Source organism: Petromyzon marinus, chromosome 21 (assembly GCF_048934315.1).
Source record: "Petromyzon marinus isolate PM22_M1 ecotype Great Lakes invasive population chromosome 21, UKy_Petmar_22M1.pri1.0, whole genome shotgun sequence".
In the NCBI taxonomy this organism is placed as follows: Eukaryota; Metazoa; Chordata; class Hyperoartia; order Petromyzontiformes; family Petromyzontidae; genus Petromyzon; species Petromyzon marinus.
Window position 1 is genome coordinate 4,382,951 of NC_133687.1, and position 21,208 is coordinate 4,404,158.

At 52.2% G+C, this 21,208-nt stretch overlaps 1 protein-coding gene across 1 annotated transcript in view; it reads left to right on the forward strand.

Moving 5' to 3' along the window:
• The window catches only part of LOC116944489 (NXPE family member 3-like), a 53,683-nt gene that overhangs the window by 7,021 nt on the left and 25,454 nt on the right, over positions 1-21,208 (forward strand). The window contains exon 2 of the mRNA XM_076068432.1: positions 7,617-7,662. The gene's annotated coding sequence lies outside the window, so the exon portion shown is untranslated. The remainder of the gene's footprint in view (positions 1-7,616; positions 7,663-21,208) is intronic.

Sequence of the window (21,208 nt, forward strand, 5' to 3'; positions counted from 1 at the left end):
CACACCCGACTTACACTCACACTCACACACCCGACTCACACTCACACTCACACACCCGACTCACACTCACACACCCGACTCACACTCACACACCCGACTCACACTCACACACCCGACTCACACACCCGACTCACAGTCACACTCACACACCCGACTTACACTCACACTCACGACTCACACTCACACTCACACACCCGACTCACACTCACACACCCGACTCACACTCACACACCCGACTCACACTGACACTCCCGACTCACACTCACACACCCGACTCACACTCACACACCCGACTCACACTCACACACCTGACTCACACTCACACACCCGACTCACACACACACACCCGACTCACACTCACACACCCGACTCACACTCACACACCCGACTCACACTCACACACCCGACTTACACTCACACTCACACACCCGACTCACACTCACACACCCGACTCACACTCACACACCCGACTCACACTCACACACCCGACTCACACTCACACACCCGACTCACACTCACACACCCGACTCACCCTCTCACACCCGACTTACAACTCACACCCTACTCAGACTCACACTCGACTCACTCACACCCGACTCACACTCACACCCGACTCACCCTCTCACACCCGACTCACCCTCTCACACCCGACTCACACTCACACCCGACTCACCCTCTCACACCCGACTCACACTCACACACCCCGACTCACCCTCTCACACCCGACTCACTCACACCCGACTCACACTCACACCCGAGATCACACTCACACACCCCGACTCACACTCACACCCGACTCACACTCACACCCTGACTCACACTCACACCCGACTCACACTCACACCCGACTCACTCACACCCGACTCACACTCACACCCTGACTGACACTCTCACCCGACTCACACACCCGAATCACACTCACACCCGACTCACACTCACACCCGACTCACACGCTCCCCTTGACTCACACTCACACCCGACTCACCCACTCACACCCGACTTTCAACTCACACCCGACTCACACTCACACTCGACTCACACTCACACCCGACTCACACTCACACCCGACTCAACCTCTCACACCCGACTCACACTCACACCCGACTCACTTTCTCACACCCGACTCACAGTCACACACCCCGACTCACCCGCTCACACCCGACTCACTCACACCCGACTCACACACTCACCCGACTCACACACCCCGACTCACACTCACACCCGACTCACACTCAAACACTCCGACTCACACTCACACACCCTGACTCACACTCACACACCTGACTCACCCTCTCACACTCGACTCACACTCACAAACCCAACTTACACTCACACCCGACTGACACTCACACCCAACTCACAGTCACACACCCCGACTCACCCTCTCACACCCGACTCACTCACAACCGACTCACACACTCACCCGACTCACACTCACACCCCGACTCACACTCACACACCCGACTCACACTCACACCCGACTCACACTCACACACCCGACTGAACCTCTCACACCCGACTCACACTCACACCCGACTCACTCTCTCACACCCAACTCACAGTCACACACCCCGACTCACCCTCTCACACCCGACTCACTCACAACCGACTCACACACTCCCCCGACTCACACTCACACCCCGACTCACACTCACACACCCGACTCACACTCACACCCGACTCACACTCACACCCGACTCACTCTCTCACACCCAACTCAGTCACACACCCCGACTCACCCTCTCACACCCGACTCACTCACAACCGACTCACACACTCACCCGACTCACACTCACACCCCGACTCACACTCACACACCCGACTCACACTCACACCCGACTCACACTCACACCCGACTCACACTCACACACCCCGACTCACACTCACACCCGACTCACACTCACACACCCCGACTCACACTCACACCCGACTCACCCTCTCACACCCCACTCACTCACACCGGACTCACACTCACACACCCGACTCACACTCACACCCGACTCACACTTACACCCGACTCACACTCACACCCGACTCACACTCACACACCCTGACTCACACTCACACCCGACTCACCATCTCACACACCCGACTCACACTCACACACCCGACTCACACTCACACTCACACACCCGACTCACACTCACACACCCGACTCACACTCACACACCCGACTCACACTCACACTCACACACCCGGCTCACACTCACACACCCGACTCACACTCACACACCCGACTCACACACCCGACTCACACTCACACACCCGACTCACACCCACACCCTGACTCACACCCGACTCACCCTCTCACACCCGACTCACACTCACACACCCGACTCACACTCACACACCCGACTCACACTCACACACCCGACTCACACTCACACCCTGACTCACACTCATCTCACCCCTCTCACACCCGACTCACACTCACACACCCGACTCACACTCACACCCGACTCACCAGCTCACACCCTGACTCACACCCTCACACCCGGCTCACATGCACACACCCGACTCACACTCACACACCCGACTCACACTCACACTCACACACCCGACTCACACTCACACACCCGACTCACACTCACACACCCGACTCACACTCACACTCACACACCCGACTTACACACACACACCCTGACTCACACTCACACCCGACTCACACTCACACTCGACTCACACTCACACCCGACTCACACTCACACCCGACTCAACCTCTCACACCCGACTCACACTCACACCCGACTCACTTTCTCACACCCGACTCACAGTCACACACCCCGACTCACCCTCTCACACCCGACTCACTCACACCCGACTCACACACTCACCCGACTCACACACCCCGACTCACACTCACACCCGACTCACACTCAAACACTCCGACTCACACTCACATACCCTGACTCACACTCACACACCTGACTCACCCTCTCACACCCGACTCACACACTCACCCGACTCACAAACCCAACTTACACTCACACCCGACTGACACTCACACCCAACTCACAGTCACACACCCCGACTCACACTCTCACACCCGACTCACTCACAACCGACTCACACACTCACCCGACTCACACTCACACCCGACTCACACTCACACACCCGACTGAACCTCTCACACCCGACTCACACTCACACCCGACTCACTCTCTCACACCCAACTCACAGTCACACACCCCGACTCACCCTCTCACACCCGACTCACTCACAACCGACTCACACACTCACCCGACTCACACTCACACCCCGACTCACACTCACACACCCGACTCACACTCACACCCGACTCACACTCACACCCGACTCACACTCACACCCGACTCACAGTCACACACCCCGACTCACCCTCTCACACCCGACTCACTCACAACCGACTCACACACTCACCCGACTCACACTCACACCCCGACTCACACTCACACCCGACTCACACTCACACCCGACTCACACTCACACCCGACTCACACTCACACACCCCGACTCACACTCACACCCGACTCACACTCACACACCCCGACTCACACCCGACTCACCCTCTCACACCCCACTCACTCACACCGGACTCACACTCACACACCCGACTCACACTCACACCCGACTCACACTTAAACCCGACTCACACTCACACCCGACTCACACTCACACACCCTGACTCACACTCACACCCGACTCACCATCTCACACACCCGACTCACACTCACACACCCGACTCACACTCACACTCACACACCCGACTCACACTCACACTCACACACCCGACTCACACTCACACACCCGACTCACACTCACACTCACACACCCGGCTCACACTCACACACCCGACTCACACTCACACACCCGACTCACACACCCGACTCACACTCACACACCCGACTCACACCCACACCCTGACTCACACCCGACTCACCCTCTCACACCCGACTCACACTCACACACCCGACTCACACTCACACACCCGACTCACACTCACACACCCGACTCACACTCACACCCTGACTCACACTCACCTCACCCCTCTCACACCCGACTCACACTCACACACCCGACTCACACTCACACCCGACTCACCAGCTCACACCCTGACTCACACCCTCACACCCGGCTCACACGCACACACCCGACTCACACTCACACACCCGACTCACACTCACACTCACACACCCGACTCACACTCACACACCCGACTCACACACACACCCGACTCACACTCACAATCACACACCCGACTTACACACACACACCCTGACTCACACTCACACCCGACTCACACTCACACCCGACTCACCCTCTCACACCCCACTCACTCACACCGGATTCACACTCACACACCCGACTCACACTCACACCCGACTCACACTCACACCCGACTCACACTCACACACCCTGACTCACACTCACACCCGACTCACACTCACACACCCGGCTCACACTCACACACCCGACTCACACTCACACACCCGACTCACACACCCGACTCACACTCACACACCCGACTCACACCCCCCACACCCTGACTCACACCCGACTCACCCTCTCACACCCGACTCACACTCACACACCCGACTCACACTCACACACCCGACTCACACTCACACCCTGACTCACACTCACCTCACCCTTCTCACACCCGACTCACACTCACACACCCGACTCACACTCACACCCGAATCACACACCCGACTCACACCCTCACACCCGACTCACAGTCACACTCACACACCCGACTTACACTCACACTCACACACCCGACTCACACTCACACACCCGACTCACACTCACACACCCGACTCACACTCACACACCCGACTCACACTCACACACCCGACTCACACACCCGACTCACAGTCACACTCACACACCCGACTTACACTCACACTCACACACCCGACTCACACTCACACTCACACACCCGACTCACACTCACACACCCGACTCACACTCACACACCCGACTCACACTGACACACCCGACTCACACACCCGACTCACACTCATACACCCGACTCACACTCACACACCCGACTCACACTCACACTCACACACCCGACTCACACACACACACCCGACTCACACTCACACACCCGACTCACACTCACACACCCGACTCACACTCACACACCCGACTCACACTCACACTCACACACCCGACTCACACTCACACACCCGACTGACACTCACACACCCGACTCACACTCACACACCCGACTCACACTCACACTCCCGACTCACACTCACACACCCGACTCACACTCCCGACTCACACTCACACACCCGACTCACACTCACACACCCGACTCACACTCACACACCCGACTCACACTCCCGACTCACACTCACACACCCGACTCACACTCCCGACTCACACTCACACACTCGACTCACACTCACACACCCAACTCACACTCACACACCCGACTCACACACACACACCCGACTCACACTCACACACCCGACTCACACTCACACACCCGACTCACACTCACACTCCCGACTCACACTCACACTCACACACCCGACTCACACTCACACTCACACACCCGACTCACACTCACACACCCGACTCATACTCACACTCACACACCCAACTCACACTCACACACCCGACTCACACTCACCCGACTCACACTCACACACCCGACTCACACTCACACACCCGACTCACACTCCCGACTCACACTCACACACCCGACTCACACTCACACACCCGACTCACACTCACACACCCGACTCACACTCACACACCCGACTCATACTCACACTCACACACCCAACTCACACTCACACACCCGACTCACACTCACCCGACTCACACTCACACACCCGACTCACACTCACACACCCGACTCACACTCCCGACTCACACTCACACACCCGACTCACACTCACACACCTGACTCACACTCACCCGACTCACACTCACTCACCCGACTCACACTCACACACCCGACTCACACTCACACTCACACACCCGACTCACACTCACACACCCGACTCACATACACCCGACTCACACTCACACACCCGACTCACACCCACACACTCACACACTCGACTCACACTCACACTCCCGACTCACACTCACACACTCGACTCACACTCACACACCCGACTCACACTCACACTCACACACTCGACTCACACTCACACTCCCGACTCACACTCACACACCTGACTCACACTCACCCGACTCACACTCACTCACCCGACTCACACTCACACACCCGACTCACACTCACACACCCGACTCACACTCACACACCCGACTCACACTCACCCGACTCACACTCACCCGACTCACACACACCCGACTCACACTCACACACCCGACTCACACTCACACTCCCGACTCACACTCACACACCCGACTCACACTCCCGACTCACACTCACACACCCGACTCACACTCACACACCCGACTCACACTCACACACCCGACTCACACTCCCGACTCACACTCACACACCCGACTCACACTCCCGACTCACACTCACACACTCGACTCACACTCACACACCCAACTCACACTCACACACCCGACTCACACACACACACCCGACTCACACTCACACACCCGACTCACACTCACACACCCGACTCACACTCACACTCACACACCCGACTCACACTCACACTCACACACCCGACTCACACTCACACTCACACACCCGACTCACACTCACACACCCGACTCATACTCACACTCACACACCCAACTCACACTCACACACCCGACTCACACTCACCCGACTCACACTCACACACCCGACTCACACTCACACACCCGACTCACACTCCCGACTCACACTCACACACCCGACTCACACTCACACACCCGACTCACACTCACACACCCGACTCACACTCACACACCCGACTCATACTCACACTCACACACCCAACTCACACTCACACACCCGACTCACACTCACCCGACTCACACTCACACACCCGACTCACACTCACACACCCGACTCACACTCCCGACTCACACTCACACACCCGACTCACACTCACACACCTGACTCACACTCACCCGACTCACACTCACTCACCCGACTCACACTCACACACCCGACTCACACTCACACTCACACACCCGACTCACACTCACACACCCGACTCACACACACCCGACTCACACTCACACACCCGACTCACACCCACACACTCACACACTCGACTCACACTCACACTCCCGACTCACACTCACACACTCGACTCACACTCACACACCCGACTCACACTCACACTCACACACTCGACTCACACTCACACTCCCGACTCACACTCACATACCTGACTCACACTCACCCGACTCACACTCACTCACCCGACTCACACTCACACACCCGACTCACACTCACACACCCGACTCACACTCACACACCCGACTCACACTCACCCGACTCACACTCACCCGACTCACACACACCCGACTCACACTCACACACCCGACTCACACCATTGCTGGCTGTCTCCGTGGCCTATCGCGTGGTCCCCGCGCTCCCCGCGTCTCCATAGAGACCCCGCCCCCCCTCCCCTCTCCCCCTCCCGCTCCCCCTCCCGCTCCCCCTCCCCCCCGCGCCCCCTCCTCCCCGCTCCCAGCTGCTCCCGATTCCTCCTCCGCGTGTGCTCGCGTGCAGCAGAGACGGTAAGAGACACGGGGAGATAGTGAGAGACAGAGAGACACAGAGAGACACGGGGAGAGACAGAGAGACACAGAGAGACACGGGGAGAGACAGAGAGACACAGTGAGAGAGACAGAGAGACACGGGGAGAGACACAGTGAGAGAGACAGAGAGACACGGGGAGAGAGACAGAGAGACACGGGGAGAGAGACAGAGAGACACAGTGAGAGAGACAGAGAGACACGGGGAGAGACACGGGGAGAGAGACAGAGAGACACGGGGAGAGAGACAGAGAGACACAGTGAGAGAGACAGAGAGACACGGGGAGAGACACAGTGAGAGAGACAGAGAGACACGGGGAGAGAGACAGAGAGACACGGGGAGAGAGACAGAGAGACACAGTGAGAGGGACAGAGAGACACGGGGAGAGACACACAGACAGCGAGAGACAGAGAAACACAGTGAGAGACAGAGAGACACGGGGAGAGACACAGTGAGAGAGACAGAGAGACACGGGGAGAGACACAGTGAGAGAGACAGAGAAACACAGTGAGAGACAGAGAGACACGGGGAGAGAGACAGAGAGACACGGAGAGAGACACGGAGAGAGAGACAGAGAGACACGGGGAGAAACACAGTGAGAGAGACAGAGAGACACGGGGAGAGAGACAGAGAGACACAGTGAGAGAGACAGAGAGACACGGGGAGAGAGACAGAGAGACACGGGGAGAGAGACGGAGAGACACAGTGAGAGAGACAGAGAGACACAGTGAGAGAGACAGAGAGACACGGGGAGAGAGACAGAGAGACACAGTGAGAGAGACAGAGAGACACAGTGAGAGAGACAGAGAGACACAGTGAGAGAGACAGAGAGACACAGTGAGAGAGACAGAGAGACACGGGGAGAGACACAGTGAGAGAGACAGAGAGACACGGGGAGAGACACAGAGGGACACGGGGAGAGACACAGAGAGACACGGGGAGAGAGACAGAGAGACACAGTGAGAGAGACAGTGAGAGAGACAGAGAGACACGGGGAGAGACACAGTGAGAGAGACAGAGAGACACGGGGAGAGACACAGAGAGACACGGGGAGAGACACAGAGAGACACGGGGAGAGACACAGAGAGACACGGGGAGAGAGACAGAGAGACACGGGGAGAGAGACAGAGAGACACAGTGAGAGAGACAGAGAGACACGGGGAGAGACACAGTGAGAGAGACAGAGAGACACGGGGAGAGACACAAAGAGACACGGGGAGAGACACAGAGAGACACAGTGAGAGAGACAGAGAGACACAGTGAGAGAGACAGAGAGACACAGTGAGAGAGACAGAGAGAGACAGAGAGACACGGGGAGAGACGTGTGTGTTGCTAATTGTGTGTGTGCGCAGAAACCGAGATTGTGCTGCTGTGTGAGCGGTAGTGGAGCGGTCTGCGCGCTGCACTACGATCCTGGCGATCCGAATTCAATTGCCGCTCACGGCCAGCACCAGTGACGATTATCTGAACTGGTCCTGGTCCTCCCCTAGGTCGACTCAGCCTAAAATGAGTACCTGGTAGAATGTGTAAACAGCGCCACGAGGGAGCCAAAGGCGGCCGGGCGTGGTGTTGGCCACCCACCCCCTCCGTGTTGACTTGCCGGCCTTCATAGTTGCTTGCTAACAGCACTCGCCCCAATAGTCTTGTGCAGGCTATACGGGGGATTTTTGTCCTTGTGTGCGCGGCAGAGAATGCCCTACATGACATCACTACAACAGTCTGGAACCACTGGACGGGTTCCGCAGGATTGTAAGGATGCCCTGGTGATCTTTTAGAAGGGGGACCGCACAGACTGTAACAACTACAGGGGCCACGTTGAAGGGAAACAATAAAATAATAAAATATATATAACAATAAAAATTCTCACGACGTTTCGACGATAACACAAACGACCGTTTGTGTTATCGTCGAAACGTCGTGAGAATTTTCACGACGTTTCGACCGGTCGTTTGTGCTATGGTCGAAACGTCGTGAGAACTTTTATTGTTTTATATATATTTTATTATTTTATTGTTTCCCTTCAACGTGGTGACTTTACTGAAAGAGCTAAGAATATGAATTACTGCAGTCATGAAAGCTTTAAATCAAAATTTAAAACTACAGGGGCATTTCACTCCTCGGTGTGCCGGGAAAGGTCCTGGCAAGGATTATTCAACATCGCCTTGCCAGGCACGCTGAGGAGAGGCTTGCGGAGCCACAATGCGGTTTCAGGCCAGGGCGGTCCTGCACCGATTAATTCTAACACGGCTGACATCTCTGCTTTATTGTCCTGGTCAAAGCCTATGATATCATCAGTAGGCTTGGGCTCTCGGTTGTTCTTCGTGCTTTCAGAGTCCCTGACTTTCTGCTCACGATCATTAAGGACCTTCATGATGGTGGGCAGGCCCGGGTCTTCGCGGCCACGGTCATGAACTCCCTTCTCTACGTGTGCGAAACGTGGACACCCCCCCCCAAATGGAACATCGTCGTCGGCCTGCCTACGATCCATCCTGGGTTTAACCAGGCTGGATTGTGTGAGGAGCTCACACATTCTTGAAAGATCTGGACAAAGTCCCATCAGTGAGCTCCTCCGGCGGGCAAGGCTGCGTTGGCTGGGTCACGTAGCCCGCATGCCCAGCCACCGCATGCCAAAACAGCTTTTGTTCCAGACGGATTAAGGGGGCTAAGCGGGCGTGGCACGGGCTAGAGAAGAGATGGAGTGATGTGGTACAGGAGGACGTGGAGCTGAGTGGACTTGCCGATGACTGGTACCAGTGGTGTCAAGATCGGCCTCTGTGGAGGAGGCTCGTGAAGGACGCTGCTGGGCAGTTGGAGGCAGTCGCCCTCCAACAACAACGGAGGGCGGAGGAGCGACGCTCACAACAACGAGCTGGTGGATAAAACACAGCAAATTGGCACAGTAGGGGGCACAGGTGGTGCATCGGCAAGTCATCTCAGTCAGTCAACCCATGGCACCTGCTGGGTCTGTCCCGTGACCTCCTGCCAGCGGGCGTTCGACACTTCACGTGGCCTTAACGTGCACATAGCCTGGTACAAGCGGAATGGTCACCGCCACTTAGTGGTGAATGACAGTTGTTGTTGTGCTGCTATGTATATGTGTGATTCTGTGTGTGTGATGCTGTGTGCTGCTATGTATATGTGTGATGCTGTGTGTGTGCTGCTATGTATATGTGTGATGCTGTGTGTGTGCTATGTATATGTATGATGCTGTGTGTGTGCTGCCATGTATATGTGTGATGCTGTGTATGTGCTGCTATGCATATGTGTGATGATGTGTGTGCTGCTGTGTATGTGTGTGCTGCTGTGTGTGTGATGCTGTGTGTGTGCTGCTATGATATGTGTGCTGCTATGTATATGTGTGATGCTGTGTATGTGCTGCTATGCATATGTGTGATGATGTGTGTGCTGCTGTGTATGTGTGTGCTGCTGTGTGTGTGATGCTGTGTGTGTGCTGCTATGATATGTGTGCTGCTATGTATATGTGTGATTCTGTGTGTGTGCTGCGATGTATATGTGTGATGCTGTGTGTGTGCTGCTATGTATATGCGTGATGCTGTGTGTGTGCTGCTATGTATGTGTGTGATGCTGTGTGTGTGCTACTATGTATGTGTGTGCTGCTATGTATTTGTGTATTGCTGTGTGTGTGCTGCTATACATATGTGTGATGTGTGTGCTGCTGTGTATGTGTGTGCTGCTGTGTGTGTGATGCTGTGTGTGTGCTGCTATGATATGTGTGCTGCTATGTATATGTGTGATGCTGTGTGTGCTGTTATGTATATGTGTGATGCTGTGTGTGTGCTGCTATGTATATGTGTGATGCTGTGTGTGTGCTGCTATGTATATGTGTGATGCTGTGTGTGTGCTGCTATGTATATGTGTGATGCTGTGTGTGTGCTGCTATGTATATGTGTGATGCTGTGTGTGTGCTGCTATGTATATGTGTGATGCTGTGTGTGTGCTGCTATGTATTTGTGTGATGCTGTGTGTGCTACTATGTATGTGTGTGCTGCTATGTATTTGTGTATTGCTGTTTGTTTGCAGCTATGCATATGTGTGATGATGTGTGTGATGCTATGTATGTGTGTGATGCTGTGTGTGTGCTACTATGTATGTGTGTGCTGCTATGTATGTGTGTGATTGTGTGTGTGCTGCGATGTATATGTGTGATGCTGTGTGTGTGCTGCTATGTATATGCGTGATGCTGTGTGTGTGCTGCTATGTATGTGTGTGATGCTGTGTGTGTGCTACTATGTGTGTGCTGCTATGTATTTGTGTATTGCTGTGTGTATGCAGCTATGCATATGTGTGATGATGTGTGTGCTGCTATGTATGTGTGTGTTGCTATGTATTTGTGTATTGCTGTGTGTGTGCTGCTATACATATGTGTGATGTGTGTGCTGCTGTGTATGTGTGTGCTGCTGTGTGTGTGATGCTGTGTGTGTGCTGCTATGATATGTGTGCTGCTATGTATATGTGTGATGCTGTGTGTGCTGTTATGTATATGTGTGATGCTGTGTGTGTGCTGCTATGTATATGTGTGATGCTGTGTGTGTGCTGCTATGTATATGTGTGATGCTGTGTGTGTGCTGCTATGTATATGTGTGATGCTGTGTGTGTGCTGCTATGTATATGTGTGATGCTGTGTGTGTGCTGCTATGTATATGTGTGATGCTGTGTGTGTGCTGCTATGTATTTGTGTGATGCTGTGTGTGCTACTATGTATGTGTGTGCTGCTATGTATTTGTGTATTGCTGTATGTTTGCAGCTATGCATATGTGTGATGATGTGTGTGATGCTATGTATGTGTGTGATGCTGTGTGTGTGCTACTATGTATGTGTGTGCTGCTATGTATATGTGTGATGCTGTGTGTGTGCTGCGATGTATATGTGTGATGCTGTGTGTGTGCTGCTATGTATATGCGTGATGCTGTGTGTGTGCTGCTATGTATGTGTGTGATGCTGTGTGTGTGCTACTATGTGTGTGCTGCTATGTATTTGTGTATTGCTGTGTGTATGCAGCTATGCATATGTGTGATGATGTGTGTGCTGCTATGTATGTGTGTGATGCTGTGTGTGTGCTACTATGTATGTGTGTGCTGCTATGTATTTGTGTATTGCTGTGTGTGTGCTGCTATGATATGTGTGCTGCTATGTATATGTGTGATGCTGTGTGTGTGCTGTTATGTATATGTGTGATGCTGTGTGTGTGCTGCTATGTATATGTGTGATGCTGTGTGTGTGCTGCTATGTATATGTGTGATGCTGTGTGTGTGCTGCTATGTATATGTGTGATGCTGTGTGTGTGCTGCTATGTATATGTGTGATGCTGTGTGTGTGCTGCTATGTATATGTGTGATGCTGTGTGTGTGCTGCTATGTATGTATGTGATGCTGTGTGTGCTACTATGTATGTGTGTGCTGCTATGTATTTGTGTATTGCTGTATGTTTGCAGCTATGCATATGTGTGATGATGTGTGTGATGCTATGTATGTGTGTGATGCTATGTGTGTGCTACTATGTATGTGTGTGCTGCTATGTATATGTGTGATGCTGTGTGTGTGCTGCGATGTATATGTGTGATGCTGTGTGTGTGCTGCTATGTATATGTGTGATGCTGTGTGTGTGCTGCTATGTATGTGTGTGATGCTGTGTGTGCTACTATGTATGTGTGTGCTGCTATGTATTTGTGTATTGCTGTATGTTTGCAGCTATGCATGTGTGATGATGTGTGTGATGCTATGTATGTGTGTGATGCTATGTGTGTGCTACTATGTATGTGTGTGCTGCTATGTATATGTGTGATGCTGTGTGTGTGCTGCGATGTATATGTGTGATGCTGTGTGTGTGCTGCTATGTATATGCGTGATGCTGTGTGTGTGCTGCTATGTATGTGTGTGATGCTGTGTGTGTGCTACTATGTATGTGTGTGCTGCTATGTATTTGTGTATTGCTGTGTGTGTGCTGCTATACATATGTGTGATGTGTGTGCTGCTGTGTATGTGTGTGCTGCTGTGTGTGTGATGCTGTGTGTGTGCTGCTATGTATATGTGTGATGCTGTGTGTGTGCTATGTATATGTGTGATGCTGTGTGTGTGCTGCTATGTATATGTGTGATGCTGTGTGTGTGCTGCTATGTATATGTGTGATGCTGTGTGTGTGCTTCTATGTATATGTGTGATGCTGTGTGTGTGCTGCTATGTATATGTGTGATGCTGTGTGTGTGCTGCTATGTATGTGTGTGATGCTGTGTGTGTGCTACTATGTATGTGTGTGCTGCTATGTATTTGTGTATTGCTGTATGTTTGCAGCTATGCATATGTGTGATGATGTGTGTGCTGCTATGTATGTGTGTGATGCTGTGTGTGTGCTGCTATGTATGTGTGTGCTGCTATGTATTTGTGTATTGCTGTGTGTGTGCTGCTATACATATGTGTGATGTGTGTGCTGCTGTGTATGTGTGTGCTGCTGTGTGTGTGATGCTGTGTGTGTGCTGCTATGTATATGTGTGATGCTGTGTGTGTGCTACTATGTATGTGTGTCCTGCTATGTATTTGTGTATTGCTGTGTGTGTGCTGTTATACATATGTGTGATGTGTGTGCTGCTGTGTATGTGTGTGCTGCTGTGTGTGTGATGCTGTGTGTGTGCTGCTATTTATATGTGTGATGCTGTGTGTGTGCTATGTATATGTGTGATGCTGTGTGTGTGCTGCTATGTATATGTGTGATGCTGTGTGTGTGCTGCTATGTATATGTGTGATGCTGTGTGTGTGCTGCTATGTATATGTGTGATGCTGTGTGTGTGCTGCTACGTATATGTGTGATGCTGTGTGTGTGCTGCTATGTATGTGTGTGATGCTGTGTGTGTGCTACTATGTATGTGTGTGCTGCTATGTATTTGTGTATTGCTGTATGTTTGCAGCTATGCATATGTGTGATGATGTGTGTGCTGCTATGTATGTGTGTGATGCTGTGTGTGTGCTGCTATGTATGTGTGTGCTGCTATGTATTTGTGTATTGCTGTGTGTGTGCTGCTATGCATATGTGTGATGATGTGTGTGCTGCTGTGTATGTGTGTGCTGCTGTGTGTGTGATGCTTGTGTGTGTGCTCTCACTCCTCAATGTGCCGGGAAAGGTCCTGGCAAGGATTATTCAGCATCGCCTTGCCAGGCACGCTGAGGAGAGGTTTGCGGAGCCCCAATGCGGTTTCAGGAAAGGGCGGTCCTGCACAGATGCCATATTTTCTGTCCGTCTGCTACAGCAGAGGTGTAGGGAATTCCAACAAGACCTACATCTCTGCTTTATTGACTTGGTCAAGGCCTATGATACCATCAGTAGGCCTGGGCTCTGGGTCGTTCTTCGTGCTTTTGGAGTACCTGACCCTCTGCTCACGATCATTAAGGACCTTCATGATGGTGAGCGGGCCCGGGTAAAACTACGTGGCCGGGAGTCAGAGCCATTCCCTGTACACCTTGGGGTGCGACAGGGATGTACTCTGGCTCCCACATTATTTAACATCTATTTTGACCACGTAGTTCGTGAAGCCTTCAATAGCTGTACCGGGGGAATGTCCTAATGGTACAGATATAATGGGAGGCTAATCGATGCCCGGGTGCGGTCAAGGGATGGCTCCCTATTGCTCAACCACGTTATGTATGCTGATGATTTGGTAATAGCTGCTCAGTCAGAGGAGGAGTTGGAGACGCTGCTGCTGAGACTGGAGCGTGCCACTAAGAGGTGGGGCCTTACCATCAGCCCCACCAAAACTAAGCACCTGCCTGGGTATTTTGTACCATCGGACACTCCACCCCCACAACTCCCAATCGGTGATGGGGCAGTTGTGGAGAGAGTGGAGAGTTTCCCATACCTGGGCAGTGTGCTTATGACTGGCTCCAGTTTAACAGCAGAGGTCTCACTCCGAATCAGTCGAGCGGCAATATCTTTTCATCGGTTGCGTAATGCTGTGTGGAAGCTACCTGGTCTGTCGCTCCGCACTAAGCTTCAGGTCTTCTCGGCCACGGTCATTCCCTCCCTTCTCTACGCTTGCGAAACGTGGACCCCTCTAATGGAACATCTTCACCGGTTAGAAACATTTAGGCTGGCCTGCCTACGATCCATCCTGGGTTTAACCAGACTGGATTGTGTGAGGAGCTCACAAATCCTTGCAAGATCTGGGCAGGGTCCCATCGGTGAGCTCCTCGGGCAGGCAAGGCTGCGATGGCTGGGTCATGTAGCCCGCATGCCCAGCCACCGCATGCCGAAACAGCTTTTGTTTGGCCGGATTGAGGGGGCTAAGCGGGCGCGGCACGGGCTAGAGAAGGGATGGAGTGATGTGGTACAGGAGGACGTGGAGCTGAGTGGACTTGCCGATGACTGGTACCAGCGGTGTCAAGATCGGCCTCTGTGGAGGAGGCTCGTGAAGGATGCTACTGGGCAGTTGGAGGCAGTCGCCCTCCAACAACAACGGAGGACGGAGGAGCGACTCTCAGAACAACGAGCGGAGCGCCGGGTGGCTAAAGCACAGCAGGTTGGCACAGTAGGGGGCACAGGTGGTGCATCAGCCAGCCATCTCAGTCTGTCGACCCGTGGCACCTGGGTCTGCCCCGTGACCTCCTGCCAGCGGGCGTTCGACACTTCACGTGGCCTCAGGGTGCACATAGCCTGGCACAAGCGTCGTGGTGATGTCACCGCCACTTAGTGGCGAATGGCGGTTGTTGTTGTGCTGCTATGTATTTGTGTATTGCTGTGTGTGTGCTGCTATGTGTATGTGTGATGCTGTGTGTGTGCTGCTATGTATATGTGTGATGCTGTGTGCTGCTATGTATATGTGTGATGCTATGTGTGTGCTGCTATGTATGTGTGTGATTCTGTGTGTGCTGCTATGCATGTGTGATGCTGTGTGTGTGTGCTGCAATGTATATGTGTGATGCTGTGTGTGCGCTGCTATGTATATGTGTGTGTGTTGTTGTGTGTGTACTGTTATGTATATGTGTGATGCTGTGTGTGTGCTGCTATGTATATGTGTGATGCTGTGTGTGTGCTGCTATGTATGTGTGTGATGCTGTGTGTGTGCTACTATGTATGTGTGTCCTGCTATGTATTTGTGTATTGCTGTGTGTGTGCTGTTATACATATGTGTGATGTGTGTGCTGCTGTGTATGTGTGTGCTGCTGTGTGTGTGATGCTGTGTGTGTGCTGCTATTTATATGTGTGATGCTGTGTGTGTGCTATGTATATGTGTGATGCTGTGTGTGTGCTGCTATGTATATGTGTGATGCTGTGTGTGTGCTGCTATGTATATGTGTGATGCTGTGTGTGTGCTGCTATGTATATGTGTGATGCTGTGTGTGTGCTGCTATGTATATGTGTGATGCTGTGTGTGTGCTGCTATGTATGTGTGTGATGCTGTGTGTGTGCTACTATGTATGTGTGTGCTGCTATGTATTTGTGTATTGCTGTATGTTTGCAGCTATGCATATGTGTGATGATGTGTGTGCTGCTATGTATGTGTGTGATGCTGTGTGTGTGCTGCTATGTATGTGTGTGCTGCTATGTATTTGTGTATTGCTGTGTGTGTGCTGCTATGCATATGTGTGATGATGTGTGTGCTGCTGTGTATGTGTGTGCTGCTGTGTGTGTGATGCTGTGTGTGTGCTCTCACTCCTCAATGTGCCGGGAAAGGTCCTGGCAAGGATTATTCAGCATCGCCTTGCCAGGCACGCTGAGGAGAGGTTTGCGGAGCCCCAATGCGGTTTCAGGAAAGGGCGGTCCTGCACAGATGCCATATTTTCTGTCCGTCTGCTACAGCAGAGGTGTAGGGAATTCCAACAAGACCTACATCTCTGCTTTATTGACTTGGTCAAGGCCTATGATACCATCAGTAGGCCTGGGCTCTGGGTCGTTCTTCGTGCTTTTGGAGTACCTGACCCTCTGCTCACGATCATTAAGGACCTTCATGATGGTGAGCGGGCCCGGGTAAAACTACATGGCCGGGAGTCAGAGCCATTCCCTGTACACCTTGGGGTGCGACAGGGATGTACTCTGGCTCCCACATTATTTAACATCTATTTTGACCACGTAGTTCGTGAAGCCTTCAATAGCTGTACCGGGGGAATGTCCTAATGGTACAGATATAATGGGAGGCTAATCGATGCCCGGGTGCGGTCAAGGGATGGCTCCCTATTGCTCAACCACGTTATGTATGCTGATGATTTGGTAATAGCTGCTCAGTCAGAGGAGGAGTTGGAGACGCTGCTGCTGAGACTGGAGCGTGCCACTAAGAGGTGGGGCCTTACCATCAGCCCCACCAAAACTAAGCACCTGCCTGGGTATTTTGTACCATCGGACACTCCACCCCCACAACTCCCAATCGGTGATGGGGCAGTTGTGGAGAGAGTGGAGAGTTTCCCATACCTGGGCAGTGTGCTTATGACTGGCTCCAGTTTAACAGCAGAGGTCTCACTCCAAATCAGTCGAGCGGCAATATCTTTTCATCGGTTGCGTAACGCTGTGTGGAAGCTACATGGTCTGTCGCTCCGCACTAAGCTTCAGGTCTTCTCGGCCACGGTCATTCCCTCCCTTCTCTACGCTTGCGAAACGTGGACCCCCCTAATCGAACATCTTCGCCGGTTAGAAACATTTAGGCTGGCCTGCCTACGATCCATCCTGGGTTTAACCAGACTGGATTGTGTGAGGAGCTCACAAATCCTTGCAAGATCTGGGCAGGGTCCCATCGGTGAGCTCCTCGGGCAGGCAAGGCTGCGATGGCTGGGTCATGTAGCCCGCATGCCCAGCCACCGCATGCCGAAACAGCTTTTGTTTGGCCGGATTGAGGGGGCTAAGCGGGCGCGGCACGGGCTAGAGAAGAGATGGAGTGATGTGGTACAGGAGGACGTGGAGCTGAGTGGACTTGCCGATGACTGGTACCAGCGGTGTCAAGATCGGCCTCTGTGGAGGAGGCTCGTGAAGGATGCTACTGGGCAGTTGGAGGCAGTCGCCCTCCAACAACAACGGAGGACGGAGGAGCGACTCTCAGAACAACGAGCGGAGCGCCGGGTGGCTAAAGCACAGCAGGTTGGCACAGTAGGGGGCACAGGTGGTGCATCAGCCAGTCATCTCAGTCTGTCGACCCGTGGCACCTGGGTCTGCCCCGTGACCTCCTGCCAGCGGGCGTTCGACACTTCACGTGGCCTCAGGGTGCACATAGCCTGGCACAAGCGTCGTGGTGATGTCACCGCCACTTAGTGGCGAATGGCGGTTGTTGTTGTGCTGCTATGTATTTGTGTATTGCTGTGTGTGTGCTGCTATGTGTATGTGTGATGCTGTGTGTGTGCTGCTATGTATATGTGTGATGCTGTGTGCTGCTATGTATATGTGTGATGCTATGTGTGTGCTGCTATGTATGTGTGTGATTCTGTGTGTGCTGCTATGCATGTGTGATGCTGTGTGTGTGTGCTGCAATGTATATGTGTGATGCTGTGTGTGCGCTGCTATGTATATGTGTGTGTGTTGTTGTGTGTGTACTGTTATGTATATGTGTGATGCTGTGTGTGTGCTGCTATGTATATGTGTGATGCTGTGTGTGTGCTGCTATGTATGTGTGTGATGCTGTGTGTGAGCTACTATGTATGTGTGTCCTGCTATGTATTTGTGTATTGCTGTGTGTGTGCTGCTATGTATGTGTGTGATGTTGTGTGTATGCTCCTATGTATGTGTCTGCTGCTATGTATTTGTGTATTGCTGTGTGTGTGCTGCTATGCATATGTGTGATGATGTGTGTGCTGCTGTGTATGTGTGTGCTGCTGTGTGTGTGCTGCTATATGTGTGATGCTGTGTGTGTGCTGTTATGTATGTGTGTGATGCTGTGTGTGTGCTACTATGTATGTGTGTGCTGCTATGTATTTGTGTATTGTTGTGTGTGTGCTGCTATGTATATGGGTGATTCTGTGTGTGCTGCTATGTATGTGTGTGATGCTGTGTGTGTGCTGCTATGTGTATGTGTGATGCTGTGTATGTGCTGCTATGTATATGTGTGATGCTGTGTGTGCTGCTATGTATATGTGTGATGCTGTGTGTGTGCTGCTATGTATACGTGTGATGTGTGTGTGCTGGTGTGTATAAGTGTGCTGCTATGATATGTATGCTGCTATGTATGTGTGTGATGCTGTGTGTGTGCTGCGATGTATATGTGTGATGCTGTATGTGTGCTGCTATGTATATGTGTGATGCTGTGTGTGCTGCTATGTATGTGCGTGATGCTGTGTGTGCGCTACTATGTATGTGTGTGCTGCTATGTATTTGTGTATTGCTGTGTGTGTGCTGCTATGTATATGTGTGATTCTGTGTGTGCTGCTATGTACGTGTGTGATGCTGTGTGTGTACTCTGTGTGTGCTGTGTGTGATGCTGTGTGTGTGCTACTGTGTGTGTGCTGCTATGTATATGAATGTGTGCTGTGTGTGTGCTGTGTGTGATGCTGTGTGTGATGCTGTGTGTGCTGCTGTGTATATGTGTGATGCTGTGTGTGTGCTGCTATGTATACGTGTGATGTGTGTGTGCTGGTTTGTATAAGTGTGCTGCTATGTATATGTGTGATGCTGTGTGTGTGCTGCTATGTATTTGTGTATTGCTGTGTGTGTGCTGCTATGTATATGTGTGATTCTGTGTGTGCTGCTATGTACGTGTGTGATGCTGTGTGTGTGCTGCTATGTATATGTGTGATGCTGTGTGTGTGCTGCTATGTGTATGTGTGATGCTGTGTGTGCGCTGCTATGTTTATGTGTGTGTTGCTGTGTGTGCTATTATGTATATGTGTGATGCTGTGTGTGTGCTGCTATGTATATGTGTGATGCTGTGTGTGTGCTGCTATGTATGTGTGTGATGCTGTGTGTGTGCTGCTATGTATATGTGTGATGCTGTGTGTGTGCTGCTATGTGTATGTGTGATGCTGTATGTGTGCTGCTATGTATTGGTGTGATGCTGTGTGTGTGCTGCTATGTATATGTGTGATGCTGTGTGTGTGCTGCTATGTGTATGTGTGCTGCTATGTATATGTGTGATGCTGTGTGTGTGCTGCTATGTATGTGTGTGATGCTGTGTGTGCTACTATGTATGTGTGTGCTACTATGTATTTGTGTATTGCTGTGTGTGTGCTGCTATGTATATGTGTGATTCTGTGTGTGCTGCTATGTATGTGTGTGATGCTATGTGCGTGCTGCTATGTATATGTGTGTATGCTGCTATGTATATGTGTGATGCTGTGTGTGTGCTGCTATGGATACGTGTGATGTGTGTGTGCTGCTTTGTATATGTGTGATGCTGTGTGTGTGTGCTGCTATGTGTATGTGTGATGCTGTGTGTGTGCTGCTATGTATATGTGTAATGCTGTGTGTGCTGCTATGTATATATGTGATGCTGTGTGTGTGCTGCTATGTATATGTGTGACACTGTGTGTATGCTGCTATGTATATGTGTGATGCTGTGTGTGTGCTGCTATGTATGTGTGTGATGCTGTGTGTGTGCTACTATGTATG